At 39.3% G+C, this 24,079-nt stretch overlaps 1 protein-coding gene across 3 annotated transcripts in view; it reads left to right on the top strand.

Moving 5' to 3' along the window:
- ptprfa (protein tyrosine phosphatase receptor type Fa) overlaps positions 1-24,079 on the top strand; it is a 490,757-nt gene that overhangs the window by 105,696 nt on the left and 360,982 nt on the right. For all 3 annotated transcript variants that reach the window (XM_066666356.1, XM_066666355.1, XM_066666354.1), the window contains exon 4: positions 6,704-6,785. The gene's annotated coding sequence lies outside the window, so the exon portion shown is untranslated. The remainder of the gene's footprint in view (positions 1-6,703; positions 6,786-24,079) is intronic.

Below are 24,079 nucleotides of genomic sequence, written 5' to 3'. Positions count from 1 at the left end.
AAATAAAGGCATTATTTTTCAACTAAACAAATGATGTTTTGTATTTTAAACATGTCTTAATAATTTACAGTGATTCCATCATAAAACACTTAATAGTAGTTAAGAGGTTTAAGGCGGACTGTCTGTGCAGTGTGTTCTCACTGTGTGTGTGTGGGTTTCCTCCGGGTGCTCCAGTTTCCTCCCACGGTTTAAAAACACATGTTGGTTGGTGGCAGGGCCATCAGGGTCTGAGGTAATTGCCTCATAGCAGTAAATTTCTTTGACGAAGCACACACAGCAGATTCACCAGTGTAACTCAACACTATTAGTGTTAAATTAACACTGAGAGTGTTGACAAGTTTACATTCTTACACTCATGGTGTTGATTTAACACTGGTGAATTTGATGTGCAGATTAAGCAAAGTCACAAGGTTCTGCTGTTTTACAAAATACATTTTGAATATCCATCTACAGGTAGAAAAACAAAAACTGAGTTATGAACAACTCATTATATACCGCTATCTGTATAATATACAGCCATAATGTCATGAAAGTACACTAACATCAATTCAGTCTGCCCTAATTACTGCAGTGTCTAATGCGTGAACATTTTAACTGACTTTTTCAGCAGGCTTACTTAACCATCCATCCATCCATACATTATCCACCACTTTTCCGGGTCTGGGTCGTGGATGCAGTCCGAGTAAAGAAACCCAGACCTCCCTCGCCCCAGCCACTACTTCCAGCTCCTCCAGGGCTATACCGAGGCGTTCCCAGGCCAGTTGAGACATGTAGTCTCTCGAGCATATTCTGGGACTTCCTTGGGGCCTCCTCCCCGTTGGACATGCCCAGAACACCTCACCAGGAAGGCGTCCAGGGCGCATCTGGACCAGATGCCTGAACCCGCTCAACTGACCTCTCTCGAAATGGAGGAGCAGCGGCTCCACTCCGAGTCTCTCCCGGATGTCCGAGCTCCTAACCCTGTCCTTAAGGGAGAATCCAGGCTCCCTGCGGAGAAAACTCATTTCAGCTGCTTGTACCCGCAATCTCATTCTTTCAGTCACTACCCAAAGCTCGTGACAATAGGTGAGGGTTGGGTCGTAGATTGAACGGTAAATCGAGAGCTTTGCTTTTCTGCTCAGCTCTCTCAATGGACCAGTACAGAGCCCGCATTACTGCTGACACTGCACCAATCCGCCTGTCAATCTCCTGCTCCATCTTTCCCTCACTCGTGAACAAGACCCCAAGGTATTTAAACTCCTCCACTTGAGGCAGGATCTCACTTCCAACCCGGAGAGAGCACTCCACCCTTTTCCGACTGAGTATCATGGACTCGGACTTGGAGGTGCTGATCCTCATCCCTACCGCTTCACACTCTGCTACAAACTGGTCCAGCAAGAGCTGTAGGTCCGGGCTCGATGAAGCCAACAAGACCACATCATTCACAAAAAGCAGACACGGAATCCAGAGACCACCAAACCAGACACCTTTCGCCACTTGGCTACGTCGAGAAATTCTGTCCATAAAAATAATGAACAAAACCGGTGACAATGGGCAGCCCTGACGGAGTCCAACTTCGACTGGAAATCAGTCTGACTTACTGCCAGCCATATGAACCAGACTCCTGCTCTGTTTATATTGGGACTGGATGGCCCAGTACCCCATACTCCCAGAGCACCCCCCACAGAATATCCAGAGGGACACTGTCGAATGCCTTCTCCAGAGCCACAAAACACAAGTAGACTGGTTGAGCAAACTCCCACGCACCCTCCAGGATCCTAGTAACGGTAAAGAGCTGCTCCTGTGTTCCTATACGTTTACGTTCATTAATAATCAGGTTTCCTCTGCTAGCTTAATGCTATTTTAACTTGTGCATCAGTAGCTTTTCTGTTTGGTTAATTAAAGATTGTAACAGGCATTCAATTAACACTTTTTTCTTTATATTTGTCTTGAAATGACACTTGCCGTCTGAAAACTCCCTATACTACCTCCCCGCATACACCATGTGTGTAGAGTTTCCAACTTTCAGAAATCAAAATAAGGAACGCAGGGGCTGAGGAACCAGAATGAACTTGTAAATCCTTTACGACTGCAGTAAATCAGATAAAACCTTTTTGTTGTCAGACATTTATTAAACCAACTACCATCATGACTGTCAATGCCTCTCAGTAGCCTTTTTCAACAACGGCAAGGCAGAATCCGTCTATGTATGTTGCAACTACTGTATTACATTTTTAAAATAACTATTATTTTAAATTGCTAATTAATTACAATAACATTTGTAGTGAAAGAATCTTATTGGTCTAAAAGACTTAAAAGTTTTGCCCTCATTATCATATGATTATTCAACATGTCAGAATTGGTTATTTATTTAGGACTCTTTATCGTACAATCTATTAATATGTTGTTAATGTTATTTTTAATCTGTATTATCTAATGTCATTTTTGTATAAATAATTACTTTCATTTGAAAATTCATCTGTGATATGTTGAGGGAGAATTAAATGTAGTTTCTCCAGGACACGGTGTTAACTTTAGTTCTGTCTAAAAGCAGAGCTGTAGTTCCTAGTTTTGTTTGTTTTTTTTAATATTTTTTTTATTTTTAGCTCTGATTTACTGCTCTCAGCACCACAGTAAAACAACTACCTGTAGGAGGGACTGTGACTCCATTGGCTGCAGAAGTGAATGATGGACAGGTAACTCTGGCTGCTGATTGGCTAAATAAAAGTGATGACCAATGAAAAGCTCGTTCTTTGTTTAGGAGCCATGGAGAATCTGCCCCTCGCTCTGGCTGTGTGAGTCTGTCTCTAACCATTACCAAAACAGTGTGACTTTAAATATACAGAACAAAATGTAACACAAGTATATGTAATTATTAACATAAACTTAAAATATTGTGACCAAAATTATTTAAAGCTGGATTCCTGTTTAAACTATCCATCCATCCATTATCTGTAACCGCTTATCCAGTTCAGACAGTCACCCAGAGCGGGAATCGAACCCACAACCTCCAGGCCCCTGGAGCTGTGTGACTGCGGCCACCGTGCCGCCCCAGTTTAAACTAGCTTTAAATATATTGTTATACTGCATATTAATAGGAATTAATTAATTCTATTAATTCTTAATGTGTGACCAATCGGGAACAGAGCAGTTTAATCAGCCTGCTGTTGAGTTGCATGTAGTTTTATGTTTTTGTTCAAAATGTCAAGATCCATCAATCTGAATGATATCCGTGTCATTTACAACATGTAAATGATTGTAGCATGAGATGAGTGGGATATTTATTTGTTTTTTTATTTATTTGTTTGTTTGGCAGGAGTGCTTCTATGAAGGTGAATGAAGGTGATCTTAGGGAATGTTAGGCCATCGGTCAGGTCTTGCTCTCTGTTATACTTAGGAAGAAACTGGAGTAAAGTCTGGCTCTAAAGCAAGGCCAAAAGTTCTGAGAATCTTTCTGCATTGAAAATGAGCCTTTGAGAGACTCATTTCCAATGTAACTGAGAAAGACTCGATGAAAAGTGCAAACTGATTATTTATGAATGTAAAATACAAAACAGATGGTCAAGTACTAAAATATTCCATTTACAAAATCATTTTTTAAACTCTTCACATGAATGACAGTGCTCTCATATACAAATTCACATTTCTTGGTTATGGATTCTACAGATTTTTTTTTCCCCCTCAAAAAGTTTGTTTTCAGTCATGGTGCCATATATAATCTTTCAGAAAGAGTGGAGTGTGTTTTACATGTCGGAGATTGATGATAATGTCAGGGCATCTCTGAGATTTGTTCAGATCTTTCTTAGGGACTGATGGACGTTGACTTTGGCTTAATTAGAAAAACCGAGGTGCTTCTGTGTAATATCATTAATTAATTCCTTCCTTCTCTGTATCCATTTCATCTTATTCAGGGTCAAAGTGAGTCCAGATCCTACCCGAAATCACCGGGGCATAAGGCATGAACACACCCTGGACAGTGTGCCAGTCCATCACAGGGCATCACACACTCACACTTGTGGACAATTTTTGAATAGCCAATTGACCTACCTACATGAGTTTGTGGATTGTGTGAGGAAACCCATACAGACATAGGGAGGACAAACCAAACTCCTCACAGACACCTGAAGCGGGGTTTGATAGCACAACCATAGGATCCCGGAGCTGTTGTGCACTTATGCTCCCTGTGTAATATCAAGGCTTTTAAATCTCTCTAAAAACATCATTAATTGTAAAAAATCTTCCTGCGCTTTACAAGTGCTCTTTCTGATCTGACTGAAAAAGCTAGGTCAACACTGGAGCTGGAAAAGACTGGAGATACTAAACAATGTAGTTATTAAACTTTTAATAGAAAGTTAACACACAGCTCAAAGGGCCAGTAATGTGCAGAGTTATGTAATGTTGGTCCAATAGCACATGGTGTACTCACCAGCAAAGAGCAGGTTAAGTGCTTGACATTTCTCTGTGTACGCATTCATTCAGTGGTATGCTCTAAAATTGCTCTAGTTCAAGGTATTTAACTTTGATTTTCCCTGCTGTAACACACATCTAATTTCATGTAAAGATCAGCAGAGGAGTAGCAGTATTCCTGTCTAAAATAATGTTTTATAAACTGTCCTCTTTACTTGAAATCAGTTTACTCTTTAGTGTACTGAAGCTAAATGACAGAGGTGGGCAGAGATGGCAGCAGAATTTCCAGGAACTGAGCTTTCAGACTCACAAAACTGGACCTAAATCATATACACACAATAATTTCATCCATCTTGAAGACTAAAGGTTGCAGAAGATTTTGTTTTTTTGTTGTAAATCACAGTATGTTTTATATTAGACCCTGTAGTTCATTAAATAATGAATGAAAAATATATACAGAGATGTACTACTGCTGAAAGGTACACTATAAATACTTTGATACTACTAGCACCTGTGTGAAAGGGGGAGGGAGAGAGATTGTGTTGTCTAGTATGAAATATAAGTTTCAGAATTAATTCTGAACTAATAGTAGCAAAAGCTGCTGGGGCATTACATGTCAGTAAAAGAAACATGAATGGTGCATTGTAGATATTTAATCTCAATGACCAAGAAAGAGAAGACAAGACACTAACTCCAAACATATGGTGCTCAACTCCACTTGCTTTCTGGTACCTGGTACTTGGTTAATTTTCCACTACCATATAGTATGAGATGAGTATATTGTTTCGTTCTATGTTCCACTGTGCAGTTCTCCCTGGAGTCTTTCATCTGTCCCCAGTCCAAGGAGTGTTTGAACCTCCTCAAAAGCCATGGCCATTGTGAGTCTTATAAAAACAAATGTGATATCTACTAAAACTTGGGCATTTTACAAACGGCTAATTTGTGCTTGAGGTGTGAATTTTTTTGTGAGTCACAAGTTTCCATGGCAAATTAGTGCTCTGCAAAGTTTGCACATCACGTTTAGGACCCACACGGTTCTAGGTACCAGGTACCAAACTTGTCTAATTGAAAAGCCACAAAAAAAAGAGTCGTGTAGGTATGACGCGGTGGAAAAGTCAACAGAGCCAAATCATCCAAGGCTGGTTTCCACAAAAGGTGCTTGCATGGCTCAATCAATCTCCTGACTCCAATCTCACTGAGAACAATTTGTAAGTCCAACAGAAGGACCCTCAGAGCCTCTTGGGGAATGGATTTTTTTCCAAAGGAGTTTGAGATAAAATGTAACCACATTGTTCTAGAAAGCAAATATTTTCTAACTTGAGGCCAACAATGACTTTGCAACAAAGTACTAATGCACATTTGTGATGCCCGTGTGTATGTATATGTGTGTGTATATATGTATATATATATATGTGTGTGTGGGTGTGTATGAAATGACAAAAATGTGTCTGAATTCTTGTTGTTCTGATTCTGTAGGTATTCACATGAGCATTACTTTTAATCATTCACATGAGCATTGGTGGGATAAAACTTTTATGTTCAATAAAAAAAAATCTCCATTCAGTTTTCCCTTTCAAATCAAAGCTAGCAGTCATATCTATTATATCAGTATTAAATATGTATTTTTAATATCACAGTTCACTGCCAACACAGGTGTCCACCTTTTTTTTTTTAATCTAGTTTAAATACTTGGAATGTTGTGGATTTATATTGTAAAATTTTTGAACGTTTGAGAGGTGGTAATTGGAACAGGAGAACAAAAATATCAGTGGAAAATGGTCACTGAATGGTGGGTCCTATTGGAAAAACTGAGGTGGTGAAGCAGAACACATAGTAAATGTACTTTTCTTGACTGTAACTGTAACTGTGTTAAAGTTGCAAATGTGCCATTCATTCTCCAGTCCTGAACCTGAGCTGCAAAAAACACTTGCATTTATTGTTTTGATGATGTCATAAAGACAAATTGTGCTACATGTACATTTAATAGCCCTCCTGTGTTTATGCTCCACCCACACATTGAAGTCATAAGGATTGTGTTAGTCCAGATGAATTTTGATATAAAGCCCAACATAGGGAATTCATCATTATTTCCTGATCTTGCTAAAGCTCTAATAGTTTAATGTTTTCAAATCCTCACAGCAATGTTCCAACATCTTCTGTTAAGGCTAGAGTTAGATGTTATTACTCCAGCAACGGAAGGACATACTCCTGATTAAAAGGCTGGTTGTGTGTGTGTGTGTGTGCGTGTGTGTGTGTATATATAATTAGGCTATAAGAGGTCTTCATTTCTGAGTTTGAGCCTTTTTTCCTCTCCTAGACTCTTGTATACCTAAGAACCATCTACATAATTTAAAAGGAGGAAAGTCTTACCTCAGTGATGGTTCTGGATAGCAAAACATGTGAGACCATAAACAAAGGAACAAAGGTATTTCTTGTGTGAGAGACATCTGAAATAAACATTGCAACCTTAAATCAAATTAACCTTTTTTTTTTTTTAATTAATAAACTTATTCTAAATATGATTTAACATTAGAGCCAGGCCAGTGGATTTATTACAGCCTGATTGAATAAGCTTAATCTGGTTTTGGCCATGCAGTAGTTATGAAGAGACATCTCTGACACACCGTAAGAAATTTTGTGAAACTGTTCAGAGATTTAAAGAATGAACGTCTTTGAATTTTACATACATACATTGACATTTTAAAATGCAAGTCTGAAATCCAAGGACAGTCAGGAATTGAAGCCTGATAATAATAGTACTGCAAATAATAGTAACAAATATTTTGACCTAGGAATCGTCCCTCATTCCTGTCTTTTTGATGTAGTTTATTATTTGTTTTCAATATTTAATTGGGTTTTGTACTTTTGTTGAATAGGGTTTTAATTTTTGTAGATGTTTGTAGTTTCAAAAGCTTCTCTACACTAAATTTAGATTTTTATACTCTCCTTTAGTAGTTATGTGGAGTTTGTCTTGATCCATTTCTAATGCTCACTGTATAGTACAAGACTTTTAAAAGATTAAAATGTGACACCCTCTTACATCTCAAGGTAGTTAGTTTTCAGAAACATGTGGATATTGCAGGTCATTTTTGCATAACCCAAGACTAAAATCTTAATTCTAAACACAGTTGATTTAATAATTGAATTAAAAATGTAATAATCTGATTCTAGCAAGACTCACATGATTTAATTCCAACATTGGAAATTTGTCTGCGACAGTGAAATCGCTTGAAAAGTCATTTGATGCAAGGCCAACATAAGTCAACATTTTATATGCAATTACTTTTAGATGTTAAACATTTTAGCGTCAGTATTTTATGTTAGATTATCTTATCTTCTAGATAGATATATTTTGGTTTTTGATTATTTATATTTTTAAAACAGGTTTACACAATGATAAATAAGCAGTCGGCCATTTGGGGGAAAAAAAAAAAAAGATTTCATTTTTTGAAGGTCAATTTCGATACATGATTGAAATGACTGTCTTGTAATATCCAGCATCATTTCTTCAGTTTATTGCTCCGGTTTATTCTCTGAATGTGTCTGTGCCACAGGCTGCAGCATAAACACAATGCATAATATATCCACCCCTATGCTTCACAGCTGGCAAGGTGTTATTTTATTGAAATGCGTCTCTTTTTCCTGAGCTGTTCTTTACTAAACGCCTCTAATGTTTAAGTTTTTTGTTTTCATGGATGTAGACTTTTTTAGATGAGATCACAGTAAATGTTACTTTCTAATGACCCTTTCATGTGAATGATCTTTGCACAGCATTGGCCTATTCCTCACTTTTTCTGTGCCAAGCAAATCTTTTATCAGTAATGTTATGACTTGTCTTTACTTTTATACATACACAGATTTGCCTTGATCACCCAGATCTTAATATCCTGATTAGGCATGTGACGATTGCCATTCTTTGTGATTGATAATTGTCCTGGAAATAATAATAACAATGATGAATTATATAATTATTTATTAAATACACTTTTATGCCACTGATATACCAATAATATATATATATATATATATATATATATATATATATATATATATATATATATATATATATAACATACAACATACAGCATAAAAAAGTAATTACACCTGTTAAAGTGCAATATATTTTTATTTTGGTATTACAATATAAGTATGTTTAAACATACTAACATTAATAATATAGAATCTTTGTTTTGTAACAAATTGTCATGGCGTCTCCAGAATAGAGAGACCAGAGCAAAACAGCCAACAGAACAAAGATTGTAGCTAAAATTAAGGTTGGGCGATATAACTGTATTACAGTGTACCATGGAATTTAAAATTGTGGACAGTATCACAGAATGAGGGCGGTAATTCAAAATGACTCCATGTATGGCGTGTCATATTTCTGTTCTAAATCTGCCCTTAAGTACAAGGCCAGAGTTGATTTATGTGCATTTAAAAGAACCACAGGAAGGGTGCGCTGTGGAGGCTCACCAACTGGTGATGTCACACTCTGAAAGCAGGTGGGGAAAAAACACAATCACAGTAGCCCACCACAGTTGAGTTTAGTGCTGAGTTTGGGTTAAAAGAGAGATGAATGAAGCTGAAAACAGACAAAATACTCAGAAGACCTGACTTTCTGCTCACACGATATATGTGTGTTTTGAGCCTCATTTCGCTGGAAAATCATCAGCTGTGGTGTGCTAAACCACACAAGTGTTTGTTAGCTGGCCATACAGAAACATACACAAAGTAGAGTACAGATACAAAAGATCAATAAAAAGGATGTCCACATTTTTTGCACATGCCACATGTTTTTATCTGTAACGTGAAGGGACAAGGAAGCAGATGCAGAATATAACATAGGAAGACAAGACAAACATGAACAATACTTCAAACACAGAATAGAAACAGTTACAAAGTCTGTTTTATAAAGAAGTTACAAAGAGATAGAGGTACACCTGTGAGTTAGAGTCACATGACACAAAGGGACGTGGCAAGAGAACACACGAGGAACACATGGCTAGATATGACAGAAACAAAACAAACACAGAGAACAGGCTCAGAAAGCACAGAACAGAGACAAAATCTGACATTATCAGACATTTTTCCCTCCTCTATATTTTTCTTCAGCAAAAAAATGATAAATTCTTAGTAAAAAAACAGTCACTGTGCGGCAAACTTCACTGTGACTATGGCAGTCCCCTCAAGGGTGCTTTTATTAAGGAAATATAATTGTACCGATTTGGTATTGTTATTGTAGGTTTTGAAGTTGCATTGATATAAAACACTTGGTTTTAATCTAAATATTTAATTTAAATGTATAAATGCTTATCTTTCTTTCTGGAAAAGGGAATGTAGTGTGTATTGTAATGTATACTGGACAAGTAGTGTCGCAGTCACACAGCTCCAAGGACCTGGAGGTTGTGAGTTCGAGTCCCGCTCCGGGAGACTGTGAGGAGTTGGTGTGTTCTCGCTGTGTACGCGTGGGTTTCCTCCCACAGTCCAAAAAGACACGTTGGTAGGTGGATTGGCGACTCATAAGTGTCTGTAGGTGTGTGTGTGTGTGTGTGCGTGCGTATGTGTGTCACCCTGTGAAGGACTGGCGCCCCCTTCAGGGTGTATTTCTGCCTTGCACCCAGTGATTCAGAGTAGGCTCCGGACCCACCGCGACCCTGAACTTGATAAAGCCGTTACAGATAATGAATGAATGAATGAACAATGTCCACTATAGGCAACATTAAGGGAAATAAGCTCATATTTAAAACCACATCTGCACTTCTGAGGGTACATTTTTACAGTCTTTGCCTTCAGTAAACAACAATGTATCTTGTTTATTAACTGTCATGTAGTCAATTAGAATCGTATCACATTCCAAAGAAAAAACACGTATCTCCATTTTTGTCAATTCTTAGTTTACTACATGATTTGCACCCAGCAGCTTTCCTTCATATTGTGTGAAGTTTTTATGTCTAATGGACCAATAGAAATGCTCATAAATTAATTTGAATAAAACCTTTTTACATTGACATCCATTGAAAGTAATGTAGGCTCCCCCTTCTGTATATTTACTGTGTTGGAGATACTTACATGTTTATCTTTTAACAGCTACGATTTGTGAAAACAGACGATTGGTTGCTTTAATGTTCTTTGGGGTGGTTTCAAGGCTGGGTTTCGGGTATTTATTATAATGGTTTGTCAATTTGGCTCAGTGTAAAGAATGCTATAATGCTGTAGTTGCAGGTGTAGTATTAGTTACTGACGGGAACACCGTCCATGGAAAAGCGCGAGACTCTCGATAAACGGCTCTGAGAGAGAGAGAGAGAGAGAGCAGTAGCACAGCGTGTGTATGTGAAAGAGAGCGAGAGGGGCGCACGCAAAGTGAGGGAGGGAGGTAGAGAGAGAGAGAGAGAGAGAGAGAGAGGCGCGCGCGCCGTGGCTGCAGGTCTGCCTGAGTTTTCTCGCTGATAATAAAGTATGCGCAGGAGGCTCGAGCCAGCGCGCGCGGAGCATTGACATCGAGCCTCGGACATTTTCACTTCGTGTGTTTTTGCGGCTGTTGTCGTTGTTTTCCTTTTGTTTTGGACTTGGTCGCGAGGACATGGAGCTGAGGGGTCTGGAGGGCGTGTGGTAAAGGAACCAAGGAATCACAAGGAGCTGCGCGAGGATTCGGAGAGCACGCGCGCGAAACCGAGACAGAGCGACACGAGCCTCATGCAGCACGGACACAGAGTGAGTGACCGAGGGCACGGGCTGGACCGGGCGGTGGGGGAGTCTAATGTGGAGTTTGAATGCGGAGTTGAAGGTGGGCTGCAGGTGCACGAGCTCCGGGATTTCCCGCTCGTGCGCTCGGCTCGGTGTTTCTTTCTCGGGCTTTGAACTGTTGTCATTGTCGCGCAGTCAGGGCGCTGTGGACGTGGGTCTTTTGCTGTTTTTGGGGGCACGAACACTGCAGATATTGGAGTTTATAACAGCAGACGAGGTAGCGCGACTTGTGCCGCTGTTGCACACACACTCGTGTGCACGCTGCGCGTGCGCTGGCTGTGAAAATAAGAGCTTTGTTGCACATAGAGAGAGCTCACGTGCGGGTTCACTGTGGGGGGAACTGAAGAAGCTGTCAAGGACTTCGGCTTTAACTGATAGACCAGCGATTGAGATACTTTTCACATGCACGGTCTGGTTTTACTATTCTTGTGGGGACTTCCATCGCCTTCCTCATTACTGTGAGATGGTAACACATCTAAACCTAAACTTAAGCACAGAACGTAAGCCTGGTTATTCAAAAGGAAGTCTTCTTCGTAAAGAAAGTTGAATTTGTAGTAAACACACCGAGAAGGCCCGCGTCATTTTGAGAATATTGTACGGTCCTCATAAGTATGGCAGACAAGTGCTCAAACACACATATTCACACATACACACAAGTTCAGGTGCTTGGTTGTTGTTTGAATGAAACTGTGTATTAAATATGTCGGTCTTATTGAATATTATGAAGGTGAATCAACGCTAGATACTATGAAGGCAGAAATGTCCTACGTCCCCGTGAAATGTTCGAGTGTTTGTAACACACTCCCACACACGCAGTCTCCGTCTCACACACACATCCTCATTTCGATCTGTTACACACCGAACTGAAGACTTCTTAGGGGCGTTATGAATCAGACCAGATTTTTTGCTGCGCTTGTTTGTTGCTTCGTAAAGAGCTTTTTTAATGCTTTCCGTGGACTTAGGTTCGTGAAGGCTGAAGTTTGAAGGACGTTTGCGAATCAAACACACACACAAGCAGACACATCCTAACAACGTTTCAGCGATGCTGCCTCCTGTACTCTTTGATGCATACTCATCTTCGTCATCTTCATCATCGGAGTTACCGGACAGCTCGTGATTCGTGAGCAGCAGAGCTCGTGCGTCATGCTGTGCCATGCAACAGTTTACGTGACGGTGTGTGTGTGTGTGTCTATCTATGTTTGTGTGTGTGTGTGTTAGTGTATCTCGAGGCTTGCTGACTTCCCCTCATTTCTTTCCCACCTTAGCGCCTGCTTGCATGGCAAAAAAGTGACGTCATTACGTAATGAGAGTGCAATAATAAAACACAGCCCGACAGCTGAAGACTGTTACACTGAATTAAACTCGGTGTAGCATGTTAGATGATTGGATGCAAATTTATTGAGTATTTAAGTCATTTTTATGCTGCTCACAAGTATATTCTGCTGGAATAATTATCACTCCTACTATTATTATTGTTTTTTACATTATACATTTTTGACAATGCACAAAAAATATATACATCTTGATTCCTGCTTCTACATGTGGATTTACTTTTACTTTTTATATGTAAAACATTTATGTATTTGTTGTGATAGAATTGTGTCTCTTCTCTTTAAAGTTAAGAACTAATTATTAATAAAATAAGTCAAAGTTATAATTGCAGCTACTGAAACTAAATCCCTTTTTAAACAAGTTCAGGCTAAAGCTTGTACAATCACCATACAAAAGCATGACTTGGAGTGAGACACTGGATCAGATGCTCATGATCGTCAGGTCACTGTTCTCAGTTCTAAGTGTCAAGAAGGTTATAAAACGGCACAACATTGGACAAGCCTCCATTTTAGAAGAGATGTTAGAAGAGCTGATTCTAGTTTGACTTTGAAATGTATGTGGTTTAAGAATTTCCACTTTTCAGCCATGATTTGAATATAATACTCTATTGTTTTTCAATGAAAGGACTAGAAAGCCAATTGTCTTTTGTTATAATTGTGTTGTGTCTAATTCAATACAGAGAGGGATTTGTCTGTGGTAAATAAGCATGCGCTTCAGATGCAGCAGACAGAGACTAAGTTAAAAGGCATTAATGCTGCAGCAGTGCTCTCATGAGCAGTGTTTGCATTGCGGTGATATGTAAGGCACTCTAGTGGTTATTGTATTGAGGCTTGGTAAGTCCTTGGATTACAGTGTGTCATTTCCAGCATCTTGAAGCAGGGTTTCTGCTGTTTACCGGGGCACTCTTGAGCCGGCTCTTGTTCTTCTGCCCTAAGTTAAGTCTGTCTCTCTCTCTCTCCCCCTCGCTCTCTGGCTAGTGGTGGATATGGAGGCCTCATAAACAGTTAATTAACTGCTAAATAATAATGCTGTTTCATTCTCAATGATCCTATCGTCAATATATTTTAGGTTTTTCCACTCAGTCTCGACTTTTAGATTTTGGATTTGGAAGCACAGTTTAAAGTGTAAGCAGTGACAGTATAAAGTACCTCATAGGTCACACAGTCAGAGCAGCAGCATCATTGGACAGGGAAGCAAATTTGTGTGTCGCAGTTCACCTCAATGCAGCAAAAATTTCTTGTCAAATTAATGGAATTTTGCACGGGAAATTTCAAGGACAGAAGCCTAGTGAGACTGCAGCTGAAGTCATTTTTTCTATTAAAGTCTTTATTTTTGGAGGTTTTTAGGGGCTTGCTGATGCTATTCCACTGGCCCCAGTTAATGAATGCTCTCTCGATCCATTGCTGCTTGTGGAGGCCTCAGTAGTAAACACTGAATGAAACATAATGCTGCTGCTGCTAATTAGTTCTGCAGCAGATATTCTGTCTGTCTGTCTGTCTTTCTGTCTGACTGAATTTCCCTCTCTCTGCCCCTGTTCACTCAGTACATCCCAGTGATAAATTAGCTGTAATTTCAGGGATGAATAGAGAGGGCTGCTGAGGGGGTGCTTTTTTTTTTCATTATTTTCATTGGTGTGTGTGTGTGATATATATATATATATATATATATATATATATATATATATATATATATATATATATATATATATATATATATATATATATATATATATGTATGTATGTATATGTGTGTGTGTGTGTGTGTGTGTGGGGTGTTTGTTTGTGATGCTGCAAGTTGTGAACCTCTGTCCCGGTGGTAATGAAAGTGTGTTCATCATCTCCAACCCAGATGAGATACGGAGGAAGTCTGTAACAGTGGAAATTGAAAACATGACTCAAATGGCTAGCGAGGATTATTTCTTTTTTTTATATTGTTATTATTTTTTATTGGCTCAGAATCTCTTTGGAGATATGATGCATTTATGAGACATGCTTGTTATAATCTCTGGATGGCCATTTTTTTTCATGGTTGTGCATTTAGCCGCATTCAAGTGGGCTCCTGTCTGTAAAAATAGACCTGCAATGTTTTCAAGGATTTCTGAGTCATGGTCAAGTGTTTTGGATAGTGATGTAATTCAGCATATGTGCAGCAGGTTTACAGTAATTAACTGCTGATGAAGTGCATGTGTTGATTACTTAAAAGCCTGAATTACCTTAGCTTTTTTGGAATAAAAGAGTTTGATGTGAGCATTGTTACAGTTTGAAAGCATGCAGTGTGTAGGAAATGTAATCAAACTATGAAAACTATCAACTACAACATATTCAAACACATTTTATTTTGAGATATTCTGCATATGTCTGCATATGTTCATGCACAGTTCTAGTTTAATTGATGGATAAAGCATATAGGACATTGAAACATAAAATGTGACCTGTTAAATTGGGTTCACCTCAGAACATCCAAACTTCTGCATTTATCTGATCTGTTCGTCATATAGTAGTTAGTCCCACTTACCTTTTTTTAAGTTATGAGGAGTGCTCCAGCTTGAATAAATATTATTCAATGTACAAGGGAAAAACTCTAGCTGTATCCTAGTAGCATGAATGCGCAGAATGGAATTGTGTTGTATGGGAGATAATTGTTGAGAAGCCACCTTGCAAGAGCAAATTCATGATGCTGCAGTAAGTTATGTGACTTCGAAGTCTTATGGGCAAGTCAAGAACTAATGCATCCTCATCCTCATTATTTGGGGTAAAGAACAACATCAAAGTACTTTAACAGTTTCTTGGTGTTTGTGTTCTTGAACATTTTGTCCTTGTTTCTACACTCCTTGTTCATTCTCTCAGCTCCACTGACTCCACAGAAGGACTTGGTAGTTATACAATTACAAACTGCAGTCCATCTTTGCTTTCCCCGTTCATCCTGTTCTTCAGTGGTCAGGAACCACACAGAGCAGACCACCACAGAGCAGGTATGATTTGGGTGGTGGATTATTCTCAGCGCTGCAGTGACACTGATGTGGTGGTGCTGGGTTAATGTATGTTGTGCTGTTACGACTGTACATTGTATCCACTCGCTCTGCACTCCTACCTTGTTGTTACACCTTGTAGATGAAAAGTCAAGGACAGTAGCTCATCTGTTGCTGCACAGTTTGTGGTGGTTTTCGCCTAGTCCTTCATCAGTGGTCACTGGGTGCAGCCCATAGAATGCTGTTGGTTGGATATTTTTGATTGGTGGATTATTCTCAGTCCAGCAGTGACAGTGAGGGGTTAAACAAAACTCCAGCTTCCCTGCTGTGTCTGATCCATTTGGACTAACAAAACACACATTAACACACCACCACCGTGCAATCGATGAGAGTGATCCACCTTGAAAATCATACCTACTGTGGTGGTCCACTGGGGGTACTGACCATTGAAGAACATGGTGAAAGGGGGCAAACAAAGTATGGCAAGCAAGAGATAGACTCCAGTCTGTATATTTAGAAACAGCCTCTGACAGATTGTAATGCACTGGAAATATAGGGGACAGCGTTGAGTATTTTGCCGCACCATCGTAGACATTTCAGCAGAGGTCTAAGGATCTTTTTTTATATCCTTTCTACATCAGTTTTCGAAGAAAATAAGCCCCAGTTACTGCAGTTCCTACAATTTATATACATTCTCAGGGGAATGCCCAGACATTAGAGCATAGATGTCTGACCAATTTACTCTGATAAGAAAAACCTAGATGCCTAGTTCTAAGGATAGGTCAAGATGACAAATAATGTACTTGGTAGTGAATGAGAGATTTATCTATTTGTGCTATTACAATTTAAAATTTCCTTCTTTACAGTATGTATTTTTATATTTTTTTTACATTGCAGGGCACTTACAGTTGTTACATCTTGAACACATCCATACGTGCTTTTGTACTGTCAAGGCATGGTGTGTATTTGTGTGAAAGTATGAGCTGTCAGATATTTCTAGAGAACAGTGAATAAGAGCTATCATTTTGTCTTTGTGAATGGACCCAGTGATATTATAAAGGTGAAGGAGTGAGATTCAGTGAATGAAAAGTGAATAGGAAACATCATAGCACTCAACAGAGCAGACATTTACAAGGAAAGCCCCACCCTTCAGTAAAAACAGCCTTCAACCAGGAAAATCCCTCCTTTTGTTGTAGGGATGTGTGCATGTGCAGTAGCCTGAACAAGTTGAAAATCATGCATATATATATAATTTTTCATACCCAGATGCTACAGACACTTACGCCAGGTTTTTATTTTCAGGTTTGTAGGCCTATCGTCATTAAAGTAAAGAGCATCCTGGTCTTTCATGCATGGAAATAACTGCTTAGGGGTGTTTCCTATGACTGAGGAAAACAGTAGCTGCAATTTAGTGCAGAGAAATCTGGAGTGCAGAGAAAGGTCTTGAAATCCAGACCTTTAATCCTGTAATTGATAAGCACTGGTACTGACCTCCTGATGTAAACAATAGGCCAGCTAATGTCATGCGTATAAGTCACAATCCAGGACTGGTATCTGGATTCAAGCTCCAGCTTAGAGTCATTTTTAGCGTGTTTCTGTGACTTGGTCTGTAGGAATCACCAGATGTATTATGTAATCATTATAGGGTGATATAGAATGCTATAGTTTTTCAAAATCAATGTTGCTGATGCTTAATTGACTTGGTTCCTAAAGCATTATTTAAGTCTTATTATTGGGTTTGGTATTAGAGTGGTTTATAAATGAAGGTGTTCTAGTGTATTATTGGCAGTATTAAAGTAATTCTCAACAACTCTTAAGACCCACCCCCCTCCTTTCCACTGGATTGAACCTATTCTTTTTTTATTTTTTTTTAAACGTAAGTCTACATTTGGAGAAAGAGGAGGAGTCAGGTTCTTTGAAGTGAGCGCTGTCAGGTCTAGTAGGAGGGGGATACTTTGTACTTTTCAGCAAGACATTAAAACAACCAAGGCTTTCACTCCAAAACACTGGCGCTCCTTTTGATCATTAGCGGCAGACGTAAGGCTGTGCACATCCCCAACCTGCGGGGTTTATTCAGCAGCTCCATATCAGCACTATGAGCAGGTAGACAGAGCTGTCAGTGTGATCCACCTTCACTCCTCATCTCCCCCTCAGCACACTCCATATGGCGGCTGGAAACGTGACGTCAGGAGAATGAAGAACAGCCGTGCTGTCTTATCAAGCAGTTCAACCCCCATAATACCCCAGTGTTCATTAATCCCCCTCATTTCCTTTAATGAAGAAGGCTTCTTCATGCTCCTTTTCATTGTCTTCCTTTGCAATGAGACAGCGAGTAGAATAAATTGTGTTTAAATGTACTGCAACTTGCACTCAGAAATAAAAAGTGCATTTGGAAAGGCAGATTTTGGGTTCTTGTTATACTAATTTCAGTCTGCAGAAATGTTATGTTCATGGATGGACTTTGGAACAGATTGCATTTTGAAGAATTGTACCAACATACACTGTATGTGCCTAAACATTCTATGTATGCAGTACTTAGCTTATAAACTCTTCATAGAAAACCATAAAATGAAATAACACACTATCACCTACACCTGAGCTTTAGCGGGTGTGGGCTAGAGAGCTATAAATCCACCGAGCAATAAGCTGTACAGATAAAGCATCATTCCTTTATAATGAACTGAAGTGACTTTTATATCTAGAGATAATCATCTAATATCAGGGTTGAATGCAATCAAATGCCCACAACGAAGTCCCCCCAAAGAGTAGAAGCTGTTTGTTTATACAGGGGGGTAATCTATAAATATTTACCCTTTATTTTTAAAATAGTTGTTCACAGATATTTGGTTATATGATGCATTAGCCCTTCTGTGATAAGGTTGCTATTTTCTTCTACATGACCAACCAAAGTTTTTAGAACCCCCTCTTGAGATATACAACAGATACGTTTTTAAGATTTAGAGAAATTCCTGGGGATACTGAGTGGTGTAATGATCGTAAAGTGTTGGCCCTATTATCGGGTTATGGCCAGTCACAAGCACAGTGCTAGGTAATGTGAGCGTCTGTTAGCCAGCATAACAGATCTGGGGTGCGTTTCCCAAAAGCAACTTACATAATTTGAACGGTGCCATTGCAATGCAAGGGTTTCACAAAACCGTATCCGTATCCCCAAAAAACATTTTAAGTTATTTAAAAACATAATTTTGGGGTAGGACCACGCCCAAATTCCTCCTCTCAGCCCTATAAATACCCCGCAAATACACGTCATTTCCGCGTCAGACATACTTGCTCGACTCGACTGCTTCACTACGTCAGCTCCTCCGCGCTGGGTCATTCCTGCTGATCCCCATATTCGGCCATTTGCGTCTTGCTTTAGAAAGCATAAAGTTAGGGTTCCTGTAAGAAGCTTGCCATTTTTATACACAGTATTTTAATGACAGCCATTTTGTTGATATGCCCTTCAACCACTGTACAGTAACTTTAAGACACATGAAAGTTTGATATGCTTTCTAGGAAATTCCAGATATTTTGGCTGTTGAGCAGTGTTGAAATGACTCTTTCACACTGGAGTTTATTCATGGACATCTGACTGCAGTCCATGTGCTGTAGATCACTTCAGCATAAAGAATGACACTAAATCTGAGCTTTATTTTCTGAGCACTATTTCTCCAACTCTGTGGGAAGCCCTTATTTATTGAAGCTTTGCAGACATAGATTAAGCTAAAAAGCATCTTCAGTAGGCAGTGGCCTTTGACAGCCTAATTTAATCCATGACACTCTGTCAGGGTTGACATTAACGTTCAGAACGTCCTACATAGGCCTGATTCGTTCCTGCAGCAGATGATGACTCAACAGCAGAACATATAGACAGCACAAGCCTTCAGAATTCAAATGCAGTCTAGGATGAATGACAGAACTTCACAGCCAGTTTGCATGTCATTTGTGTCTGAGACTGTGCTTGCTTTTGAAAGCATGGGGTTTAGATAGGTGTAGGGTGGGATATTATTTATCATATGTCATAATGTCAGCAAGATGGTGAACTAATATGACATAAGCTTGCCACATGGTGTATTAACATTGTGATACCCCCTTTTTGGTTTGTCAATTGAAGCGGAGGTATTTTGGTATGGTTTTAAAATCAAGGAAGTAATGAACTTAAAGGAACACTAGGTAGTATTTTTACCTTAAAATCACAGCTTCAAAATCATTAACACACTTCACTGACTTTTAAGAGGGAGAATAGAGATTCTCATTGATGCTTCAGGCTCAGCACTGCAGAATGCACTATGTAAATTTTGCAGGAAACCAATAATTCTTTGCCGCCTCCAAACTTGATTTCAGGACAGTGCTATAAATGTAAATTACACTCTACAATAGGGGGGTGCCCAAGAGCATAAATACCAAATCTTACCTAGTGTTCTATTAATTATTATATTGGTTGCCTAATGGTGCACATTATAAAGAGGTTGAGTGTCTGTAAAATTTTTTGCCAATTTTTATGGAGACAGGAAAAGTGTCAAGCACAAACTACACGACTGGGGATATTACACTGAACCAAACATGTCATTAGCGTTCCTTAGAGGACACAGATAAACATAGATGTACAGCAATTTGGTAAAAATGTCTTTGGGTCATGGATAGGAAGTCGTGGTCAGTATGGTCTCTACCCACTGCAGAGGAAGTTGGAGATTACTAGAATAGCACATAATGTAGGCTATGTTCCACATTAAATGGTTCAGAGGTATCAGACCTGCAGCGGTAGCATACTCCACAATATAGTCGCTGCATCATTGAACCCCTTAAGAGCCCATGGCGACATATGTGTCACAAACATTTATAAGGTCTAAAAAGTTCCCTACACAGCTTTACATTTCACTTTTTAATCCTGATGTCCCTAAGTGTCATTTACTGAACATACTGAATGCAGTAACATGACTTCAGATTGTGAATTTGTCCATGTGTGACCTCATTTATAGTATGACGGTGTGCTATGTGGGTACATAGAGAACATAGAAGTGCTTAAAAAAAGCATAATTTTGTTTCCAGTCTTTTTGAACTAGATGTGTTTTTAACCTGTCCTATGTTACATACGGCCCATTTCTGATTGCATTTCAAAAACAAAATGTTAGTTGTGTTGTTTGTTACATTGGGATTAAAATAATCACAGAGTACAGCAATAAATGAGAAAAAACCTATGTCCCATGTTATTTCTTTGGTCTGTTTAATATTTCTCATAATTTGGATGTTTGGTGAGCTGAGTCTGGGCTCTTATGATTTAAGATGAAACATAAAGTTGGAATAAAGGCTGTAACAGTTTGGTATGTGGCTCAGTGTGTTGTTTTTGTTACAGATAATACTGGTAATTTAGGCACATATGTATGTCTAGCACTGTGTAATATTTTGTATCATTCCCTGGTTGAGTATTTAATTCGTCCTTCTCTGTAGAGCGACACATTGCCAGTTTCTGTATCTACAGTCTGTAGTAATTTTCTTTGCTCTGTTTTCATTGGCTGTTGATGGGACTCATTCAGACTTGAGTTGGTGAAGACTTACACAATTGTGACCAAACTGGTCGGAGTCAGAGCCCTTTGCAACTGCACTGTAGTCTGCAGACCAGTGCCAACTAGCACAGACTTGGCTAAACTGGAAGTCAGGGTTAAAGTTTTAAGCTCTACATTAGTTGTAAACTCTACATAGAAATTCCTGATATGAAATAGCCATGGGCACATGGGCACAAGTAAGGTCACCTTGCTTAATGCAAAACGTTGGCTAGAAGGGTCCAAAAGCCACCTCAGCATTGAGAAATGGAGCTGCAGTCTCTGGAATGATGGAGCACCTTCCAATACCATTGGGATAAATTGCTTTTGTGATTAGCAGCTCTTACCACAGCAAAGAGGCAACAAACTCTCTAATAATACCTTCAACTTCAGAAGAAATCTTGGATGAGTAGTCATGTTGGCTAGATTAATAGCATGGCACAATGAATGTAATAGACCTACACCTCTAAGGGTTAACGTCCTGTTAGGAAAAGCCATAAATAAATACAAAGCATTTATATCTATTCATCTCACAGTTCAGCTGGATTTGCGATCACAACACCATCAACCAACTAATTCCAGAAAATCTTAGCAATCTTAACTAATCTCCTTCAAAATCTCACATGATTTATTCAGCTCGACTGAGATTCAAAGGCTGTAGTATGCTACCAGCTATCATACGCTAGATATCAGAGAGATATCAGACCAGTTCCCCTCCTCCTATTCCCTGAAACCCCTCCATTTTGCACTGCTGAGCTGATTGAATCCACCAGCCTCTGCACAATTGTGCACATGTCTGCTTTCATTGCACCAGTCTTTTCAGCTGTCAAACTTCAGAAAACAAAAATGCCCAACCTCCCTCAAACTAGTGTTATGATACAATATTCATAAGTAGGTTTCAGTGAGGGAAACAGCTCATCTTAATCTAGTTGTTGTCACTCATTCTACCCTCCCCAACTTCTGTTATGTAGAGGCAGTCAGGAAATATAAACATCTACTGGCTAGCTGTGGGCTGATTGATATGAATCCATGTTTTGCTTTTGTGGAAAGACAAGATCTGCACCCATTTTCATGGCTTCACTTCATTCATTTCCATAGTTATGTTACACTAATTTTTATTAAATTTCACCATGTGTTTCCATACGTTTACTTTACCAAATACAATGGTTTTATTCTGCTTGTTTCCATGGTACATCCATTGCCATGGTCATGCTTCATTCATTTTCTTGCTTGTTCTATATCATATTTGATTTACTCCAGCCATTTTCTAATTACACTATTTATACTAATGCTACAACCATATTCATTGTTTTGTCACTTATATTTTTTTGGGCTGTAACAAACACATTTCATTGTCTAGGCTAAAAAAACACAAAACATTGTTGTAATGCATTTGTTTTCGTAGTTTTATTAAACGCATTCCCATTAGTGGTGTAATGGATCCGTACGGCTCACCCTCCACGGTTTGGGACGCACGTGAACCGCGGATCAATCGCCACAGTTTAACTATAACTGTGTGGGATGGAGTTTTATTGCCAGGGTTAACTTTTCTTGATTCAGAGCCTCGGTGGAAACATATACAATCACGAGCGATGGTTCTATCCAGCACAGCGCTCACTCTGGTGTCAGTTCTCTCTGCGTGAGACAAGGGGTCTCATAGAGACAGAGGCTGAGTGTATAAAGGAGATATTTTGGACTCCACTATTTTGATGTGTAACGTAACAAAAGAAAATGAAACGGAGCAGTCATTCCTCTGAACTGCTACTTCTCAAACAGACCATGCCAAAATAAAAGTCACTAATGCAAACGAAGCAGTGATACAAAATACTGCAGCATCAGCCCTGGACATTGTGGTCCTCTGGGCTGTTCAGGTACTTTCACTGTTCTGGAATAAGGAATACGAGTGCACTTAGATTGCCCTGTGAAGGACTGGTGTCCCCTCCAGGGTGTATTCCCGCCTTGCGCCCGATGATTCCAGGTAGGCTCTGGACCCCCCGCGACCCTAAATTGGATAAGCGGTTACAGATAATGGATGGATGGATGGAGTGCACTTAGATGAACAAATCACCAGTTAGCTCCGTGTGACACTACATGCTTGTGTATATGTGATGTTTGTGTGTGATGGAAAGTGAGTTTCCCCAGTTCTAGGGTAAGGTTAGGCCCATTCTGATCTCTTCTTTGACGTTCGCTACAATATTAGAAATATTTTACACTTGTCTTAATATTTTTCTATATTGGTGTTCAGAAATAATGATCCGATCCATGACTCAAAACCTGTGATCTGATCTGAACCAGTTTTGTGATCCATTACACCACTAAGTCCCATGGTTATGTTTCATCTCTTTCCATTCGCCTTTCCATTGTTATACCACAAACATATCCGTGTGAATACACACATTTTTCTATTTCAACAGTGAGAATGAATTTTCAAAGAAATTCCCCCTTCTAGCTTCACACACACACACACACACACAAACATGCACGCACGCTCATCATCATCATCACCACCAACACCCAACTTTTGGCACAAGGGCAAGCAGAGTGCACCAGACTGAAGAGTCTGCTGCTATGACAGATACAAAATCATTAAAATCCCCCCAAATGTGTATGAACGCTGTTTGAAGTAATTCACTGCTGTCAGTTCTTTATGTGAAATGCCATGAAAATCTTTGGGCTATCCTGAGCAGAGCGCTATCTTCTTCTATGACAGTTCACTAACGGTTTCGCTCACAAGGGTAATTTTTTCCAGTTCAGGGAATCATTATTTAGACAAAGTGTCTTTAAAGGAGCAATCAGTCATTTTCTTCAAGCTTCTTCTTGCGGTAATGAAACAGCCATTTTACAGACACCTAGTGGCCCTCGCTGTATCAGAGCTACTGTTGTAGCCCTTTAGAGTCTTGGCTTAGGTTAGGGCTAGGGTTTTGGCTGTTGTTTTTATTGTATGCTTCTGATTTCGCCTTCACATACCACATTAACCAATGTTTACAATGCCCAACTTTCATATCTTCTTTTTATCCTATTTCTCTCTTTGCTCTCTCTCTCTCTCTCTCTCTCTCTCTCTCACTCACTCTCTCTCTCTCTCTCTCTCTCTCTCTAAATAAACAAATAAATA

This window comes from Hoplias malabaricus, chromosome 3, assembly GCF_029633855.1.
Source record: "Hoplias malabaricus isolate fHopMal1 chromosome 3, fHopMal1.hap1, whole genome shotgun sequence".
NCBI classification, from domain to species: Eukaryota; Metazoa; Chordata; class Actinopteri; order Characiformes; family Erythrinidae; genus Hoplias; species Hoplias malabaricus.
The sequence above is the reverse complement of the archived record's forward strand: the minus strand, read 5'-3'. Positions and strand labels throughout refer to the sequence as shown.